Source organism: Salvelinus sp. IW2-2015, linkage group LG1 (genome assembly GCF_002910315.2).
Source record: "Salvelinus sp. IW2-2015 linkage group LG1, ASM291031v2, whole genome shotgun sequence".
Lineage (NCBI taxonomy): Eukaryota > Metazoa > Chordata > Actinopteri > Salmoniformes > Salmonidae > Salvelinus > Salvelinus sp. IW2-2015.
This window is the reverse complement of record NC_036838.1, coordinates 6,604,513-6,617,965: the sequence shown is the minus strand read 5'-3', so window position 1 is coordinate 6,617,965 and position 13,453 is coordinate 6,604,513. Positions and strand designations below refer to the sequence as shown.

At 41.7% G+C, this 13,453-nt stretch overlaps 1 protein-coding gene across 4 annotated transcripts in view; it reads left to right on the top strand.

The window, feature by feature from the left end:
* The first annotated feature begins 271 nt into the window (after positions 1-271).
* Positions 272-13,453, top strand: part of LOC111956909 (testis-expressed protein 2) — a 72,838-nt gene continuing 59,656 nt past the window's right edge. For 2 of the 4 annotated variants that reach the window (XM_024134796.2, XM_023977707.3), the window contains exons 1-2: positions 272-452; positions 1,200-1,289. The gene's annotated coding sequence lies outside the window, so the exon portion shown is untranslated. Of the gene's footprint in view, positions 453-1,196; positions 1,290-13,453 lie in introns of all 4 variants that reach the window. The other 2 variants (XM_023977646.3, XM_023977781.3) reach the window with 2 other exon arrangements.

Below are 13,453 nucleotides of genomic sequence, written 5' to 3'. Positions count from 1 at the left end.
AGAGACCAAAGTTTCAAAGTGTATCTGTGTGCTCTAACTGTGCTCCATTTATAACCTACAAATGCCTATGTCATTTTCATTTAACATTTTCCTAACCTTTTTAACTTTGACATGYATTTCAAGTCCATTTTATAGTCCTAAAATAAAAATATTGGGAAACAATCCCAACACTTCTGTATAATCAATCCCTGAACGGGTTCGGGTTGATGATCCTTCTTATCGACTTTGATTACTCTTGCCTTGGGAGACGTTATTGTTTTTTTTCACTCAGGAACTCTGTGCTTCCAGCAGTTAGATGTCAACAGGCTGGGCATGAAATGAGGCTCAGACAACGACGCAGTACTTGGAAGTGATAACAATACAACGTTTTGTTGCTGTCCGGTAAACTGTTCATATTCATTCAGTGGATTTTGTAATCCTGTTCGCTCGAGAGATTATGAACTCGGGACACGGTAARCTCGCGCTTGTTTAAGGCAAAWCACACCTCTTTATCGGAGTTTCAGTTTTTGACAYCTTTGGCTTTGTTGTCGTGAAATGTCACGTAGCCAGCGGTTTACAAAGATTGTTTTTCACAAACGACTTCGTTGTTATTTTGTAAAACAAACCATTTCAATCAGGAGTTTCACAAGAGTGAATKTTGAAATGTAAAAGCGAGAGTTGTTTTGASACAATTAACGTTTGCTAACTAGCTAGCTACTAGTAACTAGCTAAATTAGCTAGTCATTAGGTTTAGCTGCGTCCAAAACTAAACTAGGGAGTTTGCTAGGGCTTTGTTTCACCCATAGCTAAACGCTAGCGAGCTACTGTTAGCTGTCAAAGCTAGCAGTGTATGCATAGTTTATGCAACAYAAGCTTACTAATCGATTAAACATTGCCCGTGTTTCTTTATAGTTCATAACATCAGCAGGAAGTTGCTTTCATATGTTTTAAACTGTTCTTTGAAGCAACTAAAAAGCCAGATGGGTAACGTTAGTCATTGCATACGTACAGTAGCTAGTTATACTGTTGTGGCCATCTTTGGAAACATTTCTCACCTGAGCAAATGTTTGAGTGATGACATGATGAAAATCAYATAGTTACACAACTTTTGACTAAAGGATTTGTGTGGCAAGTCCAACGTGACATTAAGTTAGTGTGTGTGTTGTGCAATTGCACACGTTTGATGTACAAACATCTATATGAATTGTTCTCTCTAGCAGATCATTGAACACTATGGACATGTGAGAGTCGACTCTACATGAATGCAGATGCTGAGACAATGCTGGATTGAATGGCACTGAGGATACGAGGTAAGCGCTTTGCCAGTAAATTTGAACTGACCATTGATCCATTCTCTGTGACACAACTGACCATTGAGAGAGAGAGGGGAAAGAAAATAAAAGATGAGGATAAAGAGACACTAATTTCTGTAACACACAGCTTTTATTCTATTGGAAAAGATTGAGATTGCAGCAGCAGTCAAGGAAAGGTTGTAGRCGAACCATAGTAAGACACACAGGGCTTGTGGTAATGGCTGGAGCAGAATGAGTGCAACGGTATCAAATATGTGTTTGATGCCATTCCATTCGCTCCTTTCCAGCCATTATTATGAGCCGTCCTCCCCTCAGCAGCCTCCACAGATCAGTATGTCTCTTTTCAGCCCAAACAAATACAAGGAGATAAACGTCATCACTGACATTCTCTGCTGCTGAGACGAGGGCAAAATGCCCTCTGCTGTTTATTCTTTTTGAGCAGACCTGATGTATTTGTCAGGTACCTTGAAATGGATTTGACTAATTGGCCAAGTGAAAAGTAAATGGCTGTCTGTGGCTGCCATTCAGCACTGTGATAAAATAAACTAGGCTTGTTTATTTCATATACAACAAGTATTTTTTCCCAGGGTGTTTCCTATAGGCCTATATGTAAGGGCTTATCTGTTTGTGCTATTGATCATTATGCGATGTCCTGATAGTGCGTGCGAAACCTGCTTAATGATCCACTGTTGGTTGCACCCTTTTTACACTGCCCTCTAGCATGAGTCATTTCAATGGGCCTCTTCATGTGTACTCAATACGATATTGTATGACTCGGCAAGCTACCGTTAGGGAAATTCTGAAATCAAATTCTACTAATTCCRTCTCTACGTCCTTTACTTCACTCTCGCAACACATCACCTAGCCTAACACTAAGGCTATTAATATAATTGCTGTGTGTTTTAGTCAAAAGCACTTTTCCTACATCTGAAAACGTCATCCACACAAGAGACATGGCCTTGAGTAGTGTGAAATCCTCTGGATTTGTGTGTCGGGTTAGAGTTAGACYGTGTAAAAGCCAGAGAATGGATAGAGTGCCTTAAGCACCTTTTACGTTTAAGCACGTTTAAGACTCACTAAGCTTAGCCTAATTTGTGTAGCAGGTGCATCAGAAAGAGAAGTCACACCTGTCCATCAACAGCAAAACCGGAGGCATAGTGAAATGGATGTCTGCTATACAGTAGAAAGGGAAACAAAGCAAGCCTTCAGTTCCTGTCAGGCAAAAGCTGCYGTGAAACAAATCTRTTTGATTTTCCTCTGGTAGTTGTGGCGACTGTTCACTTTGACCACATTGGCACACGTGGTCGTGAGGTCGAAGTCTTAGAAGGTCTCATGTTCATTTTAGGCCAGATAGTGAGCCCCTACATAGCGAGTTAGCAGAACGCTAACTGATTTGTGTACAAGCTGAAATGTTATGCATTTTTTTTTGCTTGTCGTTTAACTTTGGCGACTGATGACGGATCTCCATCTATCCTGTTTTGCAATGTTATAGAACAGGTGTTTGTAGTCAGTTCTCTTCACAGTGCAGAGGCCTCCCTCTAGATTGCTGGTAATACAACACTGCGTTATTGTGCGTGAGAGTGTCGTTAGACTGGGAAAATGTGCTGCTTATCACAGTTTTATGCTGGGCCTACGGATTACACTCTGTTGACTCGGGCACCTGTTCATGGCATTGCCCCTGACTCACTACTTGGCTMTCTGGCCACCTAAATATTTCGAAGATGTTGGTCTATTTTTATACTCRGGCTCATTTCTCCTCCTTCATCAGTCACCAAATTAGCATTCATACCATTTTGTAATGTCTCTTTATAGAGCAGAGCACTGAGTTGTTGACTCAACTGTACTGTTGTCTTGTTGCGTCATGGTCCACGTCACACGTTAGCCGTTCAGAGGTCGTAACAGGTGTGGCAGAAAGCTGAGCAATTGTGGAGGAACTTTCCCTTTTACACTAAGTCACAGAGGAGAAACTCACCACATTGCCCTGCCACAGCTGATCAAGTCCAACAGGCTCTTCCTATCAACCCGAGCATGTCTATGCAAATACAGGTCAACGCTGGTGACGTTTAACTCCATGGAATGGCATTATTGTTGGTTCTGATCTCGACAGGTTTGACTGRGATTAAGGCAGGAGGGCACACTGGTTCAATAAACAGGCATTTCTTTTGGCCTTGTTACCCATTTCCCTAGTAGTCATGAAATGCMCTCTCTTATCAGATCAGACAGACATTTGTAGCATTAGGTGCTTAGGCTAACTGAACCTTCATCTGAAGTGCAACCCAAAAGAAATGATGTAAATCAATCCCCCTTATCAGTTTGTCTCTTATGAGGTAAAATACCTATCGATGCTTCACAATGACTCATCGTTGTTGTGATTTGTGCTCTATGGAATGTGCTCTATGGAATGTGCTCTATGCAGTGCCCCATGTGAGAAATGGAGGCAGAAGTGCCAGTGCTTGAGTAATCTGTTTTGAAATATGCTTGATGCTAGTTGTCGGACGTTTCTATCACCATTATTCTCCTCTTGGCAAGACCGACATTCTTCCCGGGAGACTGGGCTTACCCAGATGAAAATGACGGACACGGTCTGGTACATTGACAGAGACGATGATCAACATTTCTCTAAAACTCAGGCAGCTTATGGTGAACAACAGGGATTTATAGTCCTATTCATTTATTGAGAGGCGGTGAAWAGTTGCACAGTTAGGCACACTGTTCTCACACGGGGCACCAATAGSCTCTGGAGGAGCCYCTATRCTAAGAWCAGTGTGTACCGATGGACGGACAGGCCGGACGGTGGATGTGGTGAGTCTAGAATGTCTCACTGGGGTGTCAAAATATTATTTTATAACAAATAKGCTTTCTCCCGTGTTGGATAGCGGTCGCTGTCTGCTATTCTGAAACATCAGTGTGCTGTTGAATTGACTTMTTTTCCTAGACCATGTTGCTGTGTGTGTAATAGCAAAGTTAGCCAGCATATTGGTGTTGAGAGCAATGCGGCGGAGGCAGCAGCAGAGTTAGGAGATGAGCAAACAGCCCTTGCCTTATTTGTCTAAGATTAGTGAGGAGAGAGGAAAATGTTCCCACATCTAGTGGAAAGCCTTCCCAGAAGAGTGGAGGCTGTTATRGCAGCAAAGGGSGGACCAACTCCATATTAATGCCCATGATTTTATTTGACGAGCAGGTGTCACATACTTTTGGTCATGTAGTGCATGTCTAGCTACAGAAATAAGACAGATCCTGCTTRTGTTGCCTGTTTGAGTGTTTGTTTAATAGCCTACTGATTCCGTGAGCAGCAAGCCTCACGCAACCACATGTCAGATAAACAATTTCACAAATTTGGCTGTTTTTAATATTTGCTGTAATAAAGGCTTTACACTTGTTTTCCGTTAGAACAGCCTCTCTGGTGTTTACACKGTTCCAAATTGTCAAAGAAATAGCCTAATAACATTCCTTTTTCTTGATCTCCTTTGTATTGTTATTATTACAATTATGATCATTATAATAAGYAGGCTAATGTCATTATCATTAGTATAGCAGCCTTGTATAACCACCATTGAGCTGTAACTTACTTTAGTTCTTTATTTCAATACTTACAGTGCATTTGGAAAGTATTCAGACCTCTTGACTTTTTCCACGATTTGTTACGTTACAGCCTTATTCTAAAATGGATTCATTCGTTTTTTCCCCCTCATCAATCTACACAATAATGACAAAGCAAGAACAGGTTTTTAGACATTTTTGCAAATGTATTAAAATTAAAAAAGGATCACGTTTACATAAGTTTTCAGACCCTTTTCTTTGAGACGCGAAATTGAGCTCAGGTGCACAACTTGATTGGAGTCCACCTGTGGTAAATTCAATTGATTGGACATGATTTGGAAAGACACACACTCGTCTATGTAAGGTCCCACAGTTTGTTATAACCAATTTATTCATGTGATTGTGATACACTATATGTCAGGCCCTATTGGTCACGTGCATGCGATGCATTCATGTGTCACGTRACGAGAGCAAGGGTTGAGTGAATAGGGAATGTTTTTACTAAACAAATGACGGATTTCAGTAACAGTCAAAAATGTCTAATTATGTTGCAGCTTCAGCAACAGGGACAGCGAGATTAACACGGTCGCTGCAGCACGGAGGAGAGAGAGAGACAATGGGTGCTAGTCACAGTCACTTGTTTTCTCTTTTTTTCTTTTTTTTTACACAACGCAGCAAGTCTGAGACTGACCTAGCACAATCAAATCAATTGCGGTCGGACTCCCTTTAGCCTTCTATGTGTCTTAATTTTTTTTATCAAACCGTGCGCTTAAAGCATCAGACAATCTCAGTAGATATAGTTGATTTGATTAAAACACGTCTATATACATCAACTGAAGACACCTGGCTGAGACTTCCAATCACAGCGGATCACATTGTCCATTCTGTTAACAGGCCCCTCCAACACCAATGAAGATTATTTCAATATGGCAGCTATTCATTTTGTCTTCATAGCTCAGTGATTCCTCGTACTCCTGAGAGCGCTCTTGTCTTTTCCGCAGGTCTCTGAAGACAGTTGTTTGTGCAGACAGGGTCAATGCCCTCGGAGTTCGCTCAGAAATAATGACCATTACAGAAACATGTCAACCTGTTAGCTATGAGCGATAACGGAGGTGGGTCAGGCATAGTCTCTGTACCTAGCAACAGGCCCGTCCATCATCCCCTACCTCCAGGATACAATTACTTGTTTACCAGGAGAAACAGTGCTGATACAAGGAGGGTGGGAGGGAAATAAATATAGACAAGCCAATGTCTGTCGCTTTTAAAAATGGAGATGGCGAGGCAAGCTGTGATTAGTTGCGTCAGGGCTTGAGTTCTGGTTCCGAGACGAAAGAGACAGAAATAGAGATGTCTCATCCCAGAAAGCCGAAGCACAGACGGATGAACTGTCATTTTGGACCCGAGCTGTGCCATTCCAGATCCTCCAGTACACGAGGCCACTACCTAAGTGATTAGTCATGGATATTTCTTGGCAGCTCAGTCCATTTCAGACCACATTAGTCACTTTCACTATTGATCAAAGTACCAGAGTTCATCATTAACAGTCAGCTTAGAAATGCCTAGCCCCTTTGGTTTCTTCTATATATACGGCGTTATTAGCAGTGCAGTATCACAAACTATTGATTGTTCTTCCATGTTGGTTTGTTCCTCATTTTCTACATTCTGTCTAGCTAGGTATCAGTTCTTCAGCACTGTTGTGTGCTGTAGCGTACGGTTGCCTTGGAAGTTGGCTGTTGTGGAACTGTGTCGAAGTGGCAGGAAAACCAAATTACTCCAGACAGATAAGCCAGTTAGGCTTTCACTCTCTTAGGTGTGTGTCCGTGTTTGCACGCTTTCACTTGTATGCGACTGTGCGTTCATGTGCTTGTGTATCTGGATGACTGAGTGTGTCCGTTAGCCAAGGGGGAGACAAAGTTGGAAGGATTAGAGTCAGTGTTGGTGAACACTGCAGCAGTAGACGGCTGGACAGAAAGGCCAAGAAGATCATCAAGGACCGCAGCCTCCCGAGCCACGGCCTGTTCACTCCGCCACCATCTAGAAGGCGGAGACGGTACAGGTGCATCAAAGCTGCATCTGCCCATACACCTGTTTTTTTGGCACACTGGTGCTCCTAAATTTAAAAATCCAGGTCGCACAGCAAAATATTTTTAGGTGCAAATGCGAGTAAAATGGTCGCACTTTAGAGCCCTGATACTGTGTATACACACCATTTGGTAAAATACCAAGTCCATATTGTGGCAAGAACAGCTCAAATAAGAAAAGAGAAACGATAGKCCATCATTACTTTAAAACATGAAGGTCAGTCAATGCGGACAATTTCAAGAACTTTGAAAGTTTCTTCAAGTGCAGTCGCAAAAACCATCAAGCGCTATGATGAAACTGGCTCTCATGAGGACCGCCACAGGAAGGAAGAGCCGAGTTAGCTCTGCTGCAGAGGATAAGTTCATTAAAGTTAACTGCACCTCAGATTGCAACCCAAATAAATGCTTCACAGAGTAACAGACATCTCAACATCAACTGTTCAGAGAAGACTGCGTGAAAATTGCTGCAAAGAAACACCTACTAAAGGACACCAATAAGAAGAGACTTGCTTGGGCCAAGAAGCACGAGCAATGGACATTAGACCAGTGGAAATCTGTCCTTTGGTCTCATTAGTCCAAATTTGAGATTTTTGGTTCCAACTGCTGTCTTTGTGAAACACAGAGTAGGTCGAATGGATGATCTCTGCATGTGTGGTTCCCACCGTGAAGCTGGAGGTGTGATGATGTGGGGGTGCTTTGCTGGTGACACGATCTGTGATTTATTTAGAATTCAAGGCACACTTAACCAGCATGGCTACCACAGCAATACACTATCCCATCTGGTTTGGGCTTAGTGGGACTACATTGTTTTTGAACAGGACAAGGACCCAAACGCACTCCAGGCTGTGTAAGTGCTATTTGCTAAGGAGAGTGATGGAGTGCTGCGTCAGGTGACCGGCCTCCACATCACCCAACTTCAACCCAGTTAGATGGTTGGGATGAGTTGGACCGCAGAGTGAAGGAAGAGTAGCAACAAGTGCTCAGCATATGGGAACTCTCAGACTGTTAGAAAGTTATACCTCATGAAGCTGGTTGAGAGAATGCCAAGAGTGTGCAAAGCTGTCATCAAGGCAATGGGTGGATACTTTGAAGAATCTCAAATATATTTTATTTAACACTTTTTGTTGTTGTTACTACATGATTCCATATGTGTTATTTCATAGTTTTGATGTCTTCACTATTATTCTATTATTATAAATAGAAAACCCTTGAATTGAGATGGTTTTGGTGGTGTCCACATTTTTGACTGGTACTGTGTATATATATTTTATATTTCGGACTCTGGTACGGAAGCTAATTTCCTGCAATTCTATCCATTTGCAATGGGCTTTTGTGACTGTGCATTTAAAATATTGTAATGATATTTCTACGACATTTCATTTTAGTTACACTGTTTATACTCACCGAGTTTTTATTTATATACTTGATTCTTGACATAGCTCACTCTAATATATCTACAACTGTACATACATTCTAGCATATCTTGTGTAAATTCATCCGGTGTGTGTTTGTGTACATTGTATACAGTTGAAATCGGAAGTTTACATACACCTTACCAATTACATTTAAACTTAGTTACATTAAACTCACAATTCCTGACATTTAATCCTAGTAAAAATCCCTGACTTAGTATCACCACCTTATTTTAAGAATGTGAAATGTCAGAATAATAGTAGAGAGAAGATTTATTTCAGCTTTTATTTCTTTCAGCACATCCCAGTGGGTCAGAAGTTTACATACACTCAATTAATATTGGTAGCATTGCCTTTAAATTGTTTAACTTGGGTCAAATTGTTCGGGTAGCCTTCCACAAGCTTCCCACAATAAGTTGGGTGAATTCTGGCCCATTCCTCCTGACGAGCTGGTGCAACCGAGTCAGTAGGCCTCCTTGCTCGCACACGCTTTTTTCAGTTCTGCCCACACATTTTCTATAGGATTGAGGTCAGGGCTTTGTGATGGCCACTCCAATACCTTGACTTTGTTGTCCTTGAGCCATTTTGCCACAACTTTGGAAGTATGCTTGGGGTCATTGTCCATTTGGAAGACCCATTTGTGACCAAGCTTTAACTTCCTGACTGATGGCTTGATGTTGCTTCAATATATTCCACATAATTTTCCTGCCTCATAATGCCATCTACTTTGTGAAGTGCACCAGTCCCTCCTGCAACAAAGCACCCCCACGACATGATGCTGCCACCTCCGTGCTTCACGGTTGGGATGAGGTTCTTCGTCTTGCAAGCCTCCCCCTTTTTCCTCCCAAACATAATGATTGTCATTATGGCCAAACAGTTCTATTTTTGTTTCATCAGACCACAGCACATTTCTCCAAAAAGTATGATCTTTGTCCCCATGTGCCGTGCAAACTGTAGTCTTGTTGTTTTGGCCCAGTGGCTTCTTCCTTGCTGCGCGGCTTTCAGGTTATGTCAATATAGGACTCGTTTTACTGTGGATTTAGATCCTTTTGTACCTGTTTCCTCCAGCATCTTCACAAGGTCCTTTGATGTTGTTCTGGAATTGATTTGCACTTTTCGCACCAAAGTACGTTCATCTCGAGGAGACAGAACGCGTCTCCTTCCTGACGGTATGACGGCTGTGTGGTCCCATGGTGTTTATGCTTGTGTGCTATTGTTTGTACAGATGAACATGGACCTTCAGGCGTTTGGAAATTGCTCCCAAGGATGAATGAGACTTGTGAAGGGTGTACCATTCTTTTTCTGAGGTCTTGACTGATTTCTTTTGATTTTCCATGATGTCAAGCAAAGAGGCACGGAGTTTGAAGGTAGGCCTTGAAAAACATCCACAGGTACACCTCCAATTGACTCAAATGGTGTCAATTAGGCTATCAGAAGCTTCTTAAGCCACAACATTATTTTCTGGAATTTTCCAAGCTGTGTAAAGTCACAGTCAACTCAGTGTATGTAAACTTCTGACCCACTGGAATTGTGGTACAGTGAATTACAAGTGAAATAATCTGTCTGTAAACAATTGCTAGAAAAATTACTTGCGTCATGCACAAAGTAGATGTCCTAACCTACTTGCCAAAACTATAGTTTGTTAACAAGAAATTTGTGGAGTGGTTGAAAAACGAGTTTTAATGACTCCAGCCTAAGTGTATGTAAACTTCCGACTTCAACTGTATGCACGTGTAGATTGCATTTCAATTACTGTTACAGTAATTAAAATGTAAAAAAATTATTGTTTACTTGTTGGACATTTTACTGCATTGCTAGGAGCTCGTAGCATAAGCATTTTGCAGCACCAGCTATAACATCTGCTGAACTGTTTACACGACCAATCAACTTTGGTTTGATTTGAGATGGATACCCACAAATCTTAGACAGGAGGACTACTGCCGGAGCTGCTCATTTAACTCCCCTAAATATAACAAGGCTTATTATCACAGCCAGGAAGCTTAAACTCCTAGGTTTGCTTGAAGTGGACTAGTTGATAATGATCAACTTGAGTAGGTTTYCCTATGTGATACCTGGTGTAACATCTGGTGTCTGCATCCACAGCCAATTAGACACCTCATCAGAATCGAGTTGTTTTGGAATCAGTTTCAGTTAGTATCTGAATAACAGACGTATCAATATGTGTTTTATAACACTCAGGGAGTGATTCGTCCAAGAGTTGTAAAATACATTGTTTTACCGTGCCAAAACGAGTAAATCCAGTCAGTTTTATAAGAATGTCTGATGAAGTTCATATTGTTCCACTTGGTTTTTATATGGTTGGATTTGAAACATGTCCACCTTTAATTTATTGCCTTTGTCAACAGTGTCAGAAAAACGTTGTACCCCATTAACTGTTGTACAGTACCACTTTTCAGTGCGTWGTTCCCACCCTGGTACAGCAATTAAAACTGCTCCAAGTTTCTAAGTGGAAACGAAGCTCCCATATCACAATAATTAGCCTAGACTATGTAGACCATGCCCCCTCAAAGCCATGCCCAGTGCCCACTAAGACTTAGGATACTTAGCCTAGTGCAGGATGCCAGATGTGAGAACTTATGAGAGGCAAAGAGAGAGTGCTCATGACGTGCCCATCAGCGAGACAGAGAGAGAGACACAGAGGCAGAGTGACAGAGAGAGACAGAGCAGAGAGACAGAGAGAGCAGAGAGGCAGAGGACAGAGAGAACTGGAGGGTGGGCCTCCATGTCCCTTCACGCTCGCCAGCGGCCTCCGGCACGGTTCACTGGTCCTTCGTGACGACCTGACCATATGCTAATATAAAACAAGCTGTCACTCGAGGTTAACAACCCCAAAAAATAGCTCTTGGCTTGTCCCTCCACATGTATCTTCCAAAAACTCCGTACGCTGCCATCCCAAGTCCACAGTGTATCTAGAAATGTTGGATATGTACGAACACACATAGATCTGAAGTCTGGTCTCAAGGTAAAGATATAGGTTGCAGGTAATTCATCAGACCATTTCTAGGCCCTATAAAAATCCACATTGTGGAAAACGCGGACTGATTCAGAATCCAGACATTAAAAGGAATTCAACAATTTAATATTTTTATTGAACTTAGTAGGCAAGCATTACATGGCGATTGCAGACACCAACCCGCATACCCGTGTCGGAACTGCATGGAAGCTGTCAAATCGGTGATCACCCAATCGCAAAAATGTAGCTATATAGAAATATTACGCTCTAATGAAAAAAATTGGGAACGAAAAAAATGAGGATTTCTATCAGCCTAATGGAGGGTAGATTACATCTCACATTCCAGTGTTCTAACGTGTAAATAAGGCTGCATGGGATTTCAAATAACACGACTACGTGCAGCCAAAGAAAATGTCCTCTAATGACAGGAGCCGCTTGTGGATTTGACAGCCTGATGCAGTTCAACCTCGACACCACAACATCCGCTATGCAGACGTTGCCTGAAGTGGATCTGATTGAACAGAGCCTTAAATGTATTGAACTTATTAGACAACTCATTGAATTCATAATAGGACTTGAACAAATGCATCAGCTTCGTATTTTCCTGCAACGGCGCAGGAATGCCTGTTAGTTGGTGTTGTTGTGTGTGTCTCAGTCTACACTTTGTGTAGCCTTAGCGTAATGCTAATGATAAAAAAAACAGGTTTCTGTACTGTTTTGTCTTTCACTTGTTTTCTTTGGTATGAATTTTTCTTTTTACTAAATAAACAAAAACCGTCTTGCTGGTAGATGGAAAAGGCTTTCCCCAAAAGACTACAAACTACAAAGAAGCCTATGCTTTCCTGGCAGAATGATATCACTTTCATAGATTTTTCCCAGAACTCAAACTAGTCTAATATGTGGTTTAAGTACTGTTTTGGACTAAAAACATAAAATAAAAGAGTTTTTCTATTTTGAGAGTGAAAACTATAAACCTGGAAAAAACAAAACGGAATGAGGACAAAAATAAAGACCGATTGTTATAGGGCACTACATTTCTACAGCAAGCCAAGGGTATTGGTTTCAATATGTAAGTAACAAAGCCTACCAGACGGCCTAAATGCCTTTTATGCTCGCTTCGAGGCAAGCAATACTGAAGCATGCATGAGAGCACCGGCTGTTCCGGATGACGGTGTGATCACCTCTCCATAGCCAATGTGAGAAGACCTTTAAACAGGTCAACATTCACAAGGCCGCGGGGCCAGACGGATTACCAGGAGTGTACTCAGAGCATGCGCGGACCAACTGGCAAGTGTCTTCACTGACATTTTCAACCTCTCCCTGACCGATTCTGTAATACCTACATTGAAGTCAGAAGTTTACATACAACTTAGTGAGTTTAAAACTCAGTTTTTCAACCACTGCTCAATTTCTTGTTAACAAACTACACCCTGTATATAGGCCTCTTTTATTTTTATGTGTTACTTTTAATTAATTTTTTACTTTAGTTTTTTTAGTAAATATTTTCTTAACCAACAATGCAGTTCAAAAATAGAGTTAATGGCTCGTAAGTCAGCATTTCACCGTAAGGTCTACACTGCTGTATTCGGCGCATGTGACAAATAAAATGTATTTGATTAAATAAAAGAGATGACAATCAGGGTTCCCATTCTAAGTCACTTACAGAATTCCATGGCCCCAGTGGAGGGGAAAGGATTTAAACATAGGCTGAATCAATGTGAGCTATATTGGTTCATTGACGTCATGCCGTCCATGTTAAATAATGCACTCCTCACTTAACCACCACTCAACTTCCTAAACAGGCCTCATTATCTTTGAATGAGCTACACGGCCTTGACAGTGACAGAACTGCTACGCTGCCCGACACAAGGGATCTTGTTCCACTGCTCTGGTTACATGGCCGACGCAGCTAACAACCTTGGCTGTGGCACAGTCAGCCATTACGGCTACAGGTAGGGACAATGTTATTTCTTCTCCTATGGCTGAGCCGACACCCAGAGCCATTTGGGTCTGCTGTACTGACTACCAAGTTGAACCAAGGGTTAAGAGTTCAACGGCTGTTGTTATTAACAACACAAAAAGGTCACTCAGCAGGTGAGCTCCTTGAACTAAAGCCATAAATTCCAGACATAAACAGTTGCAGTTCTCCTTTGC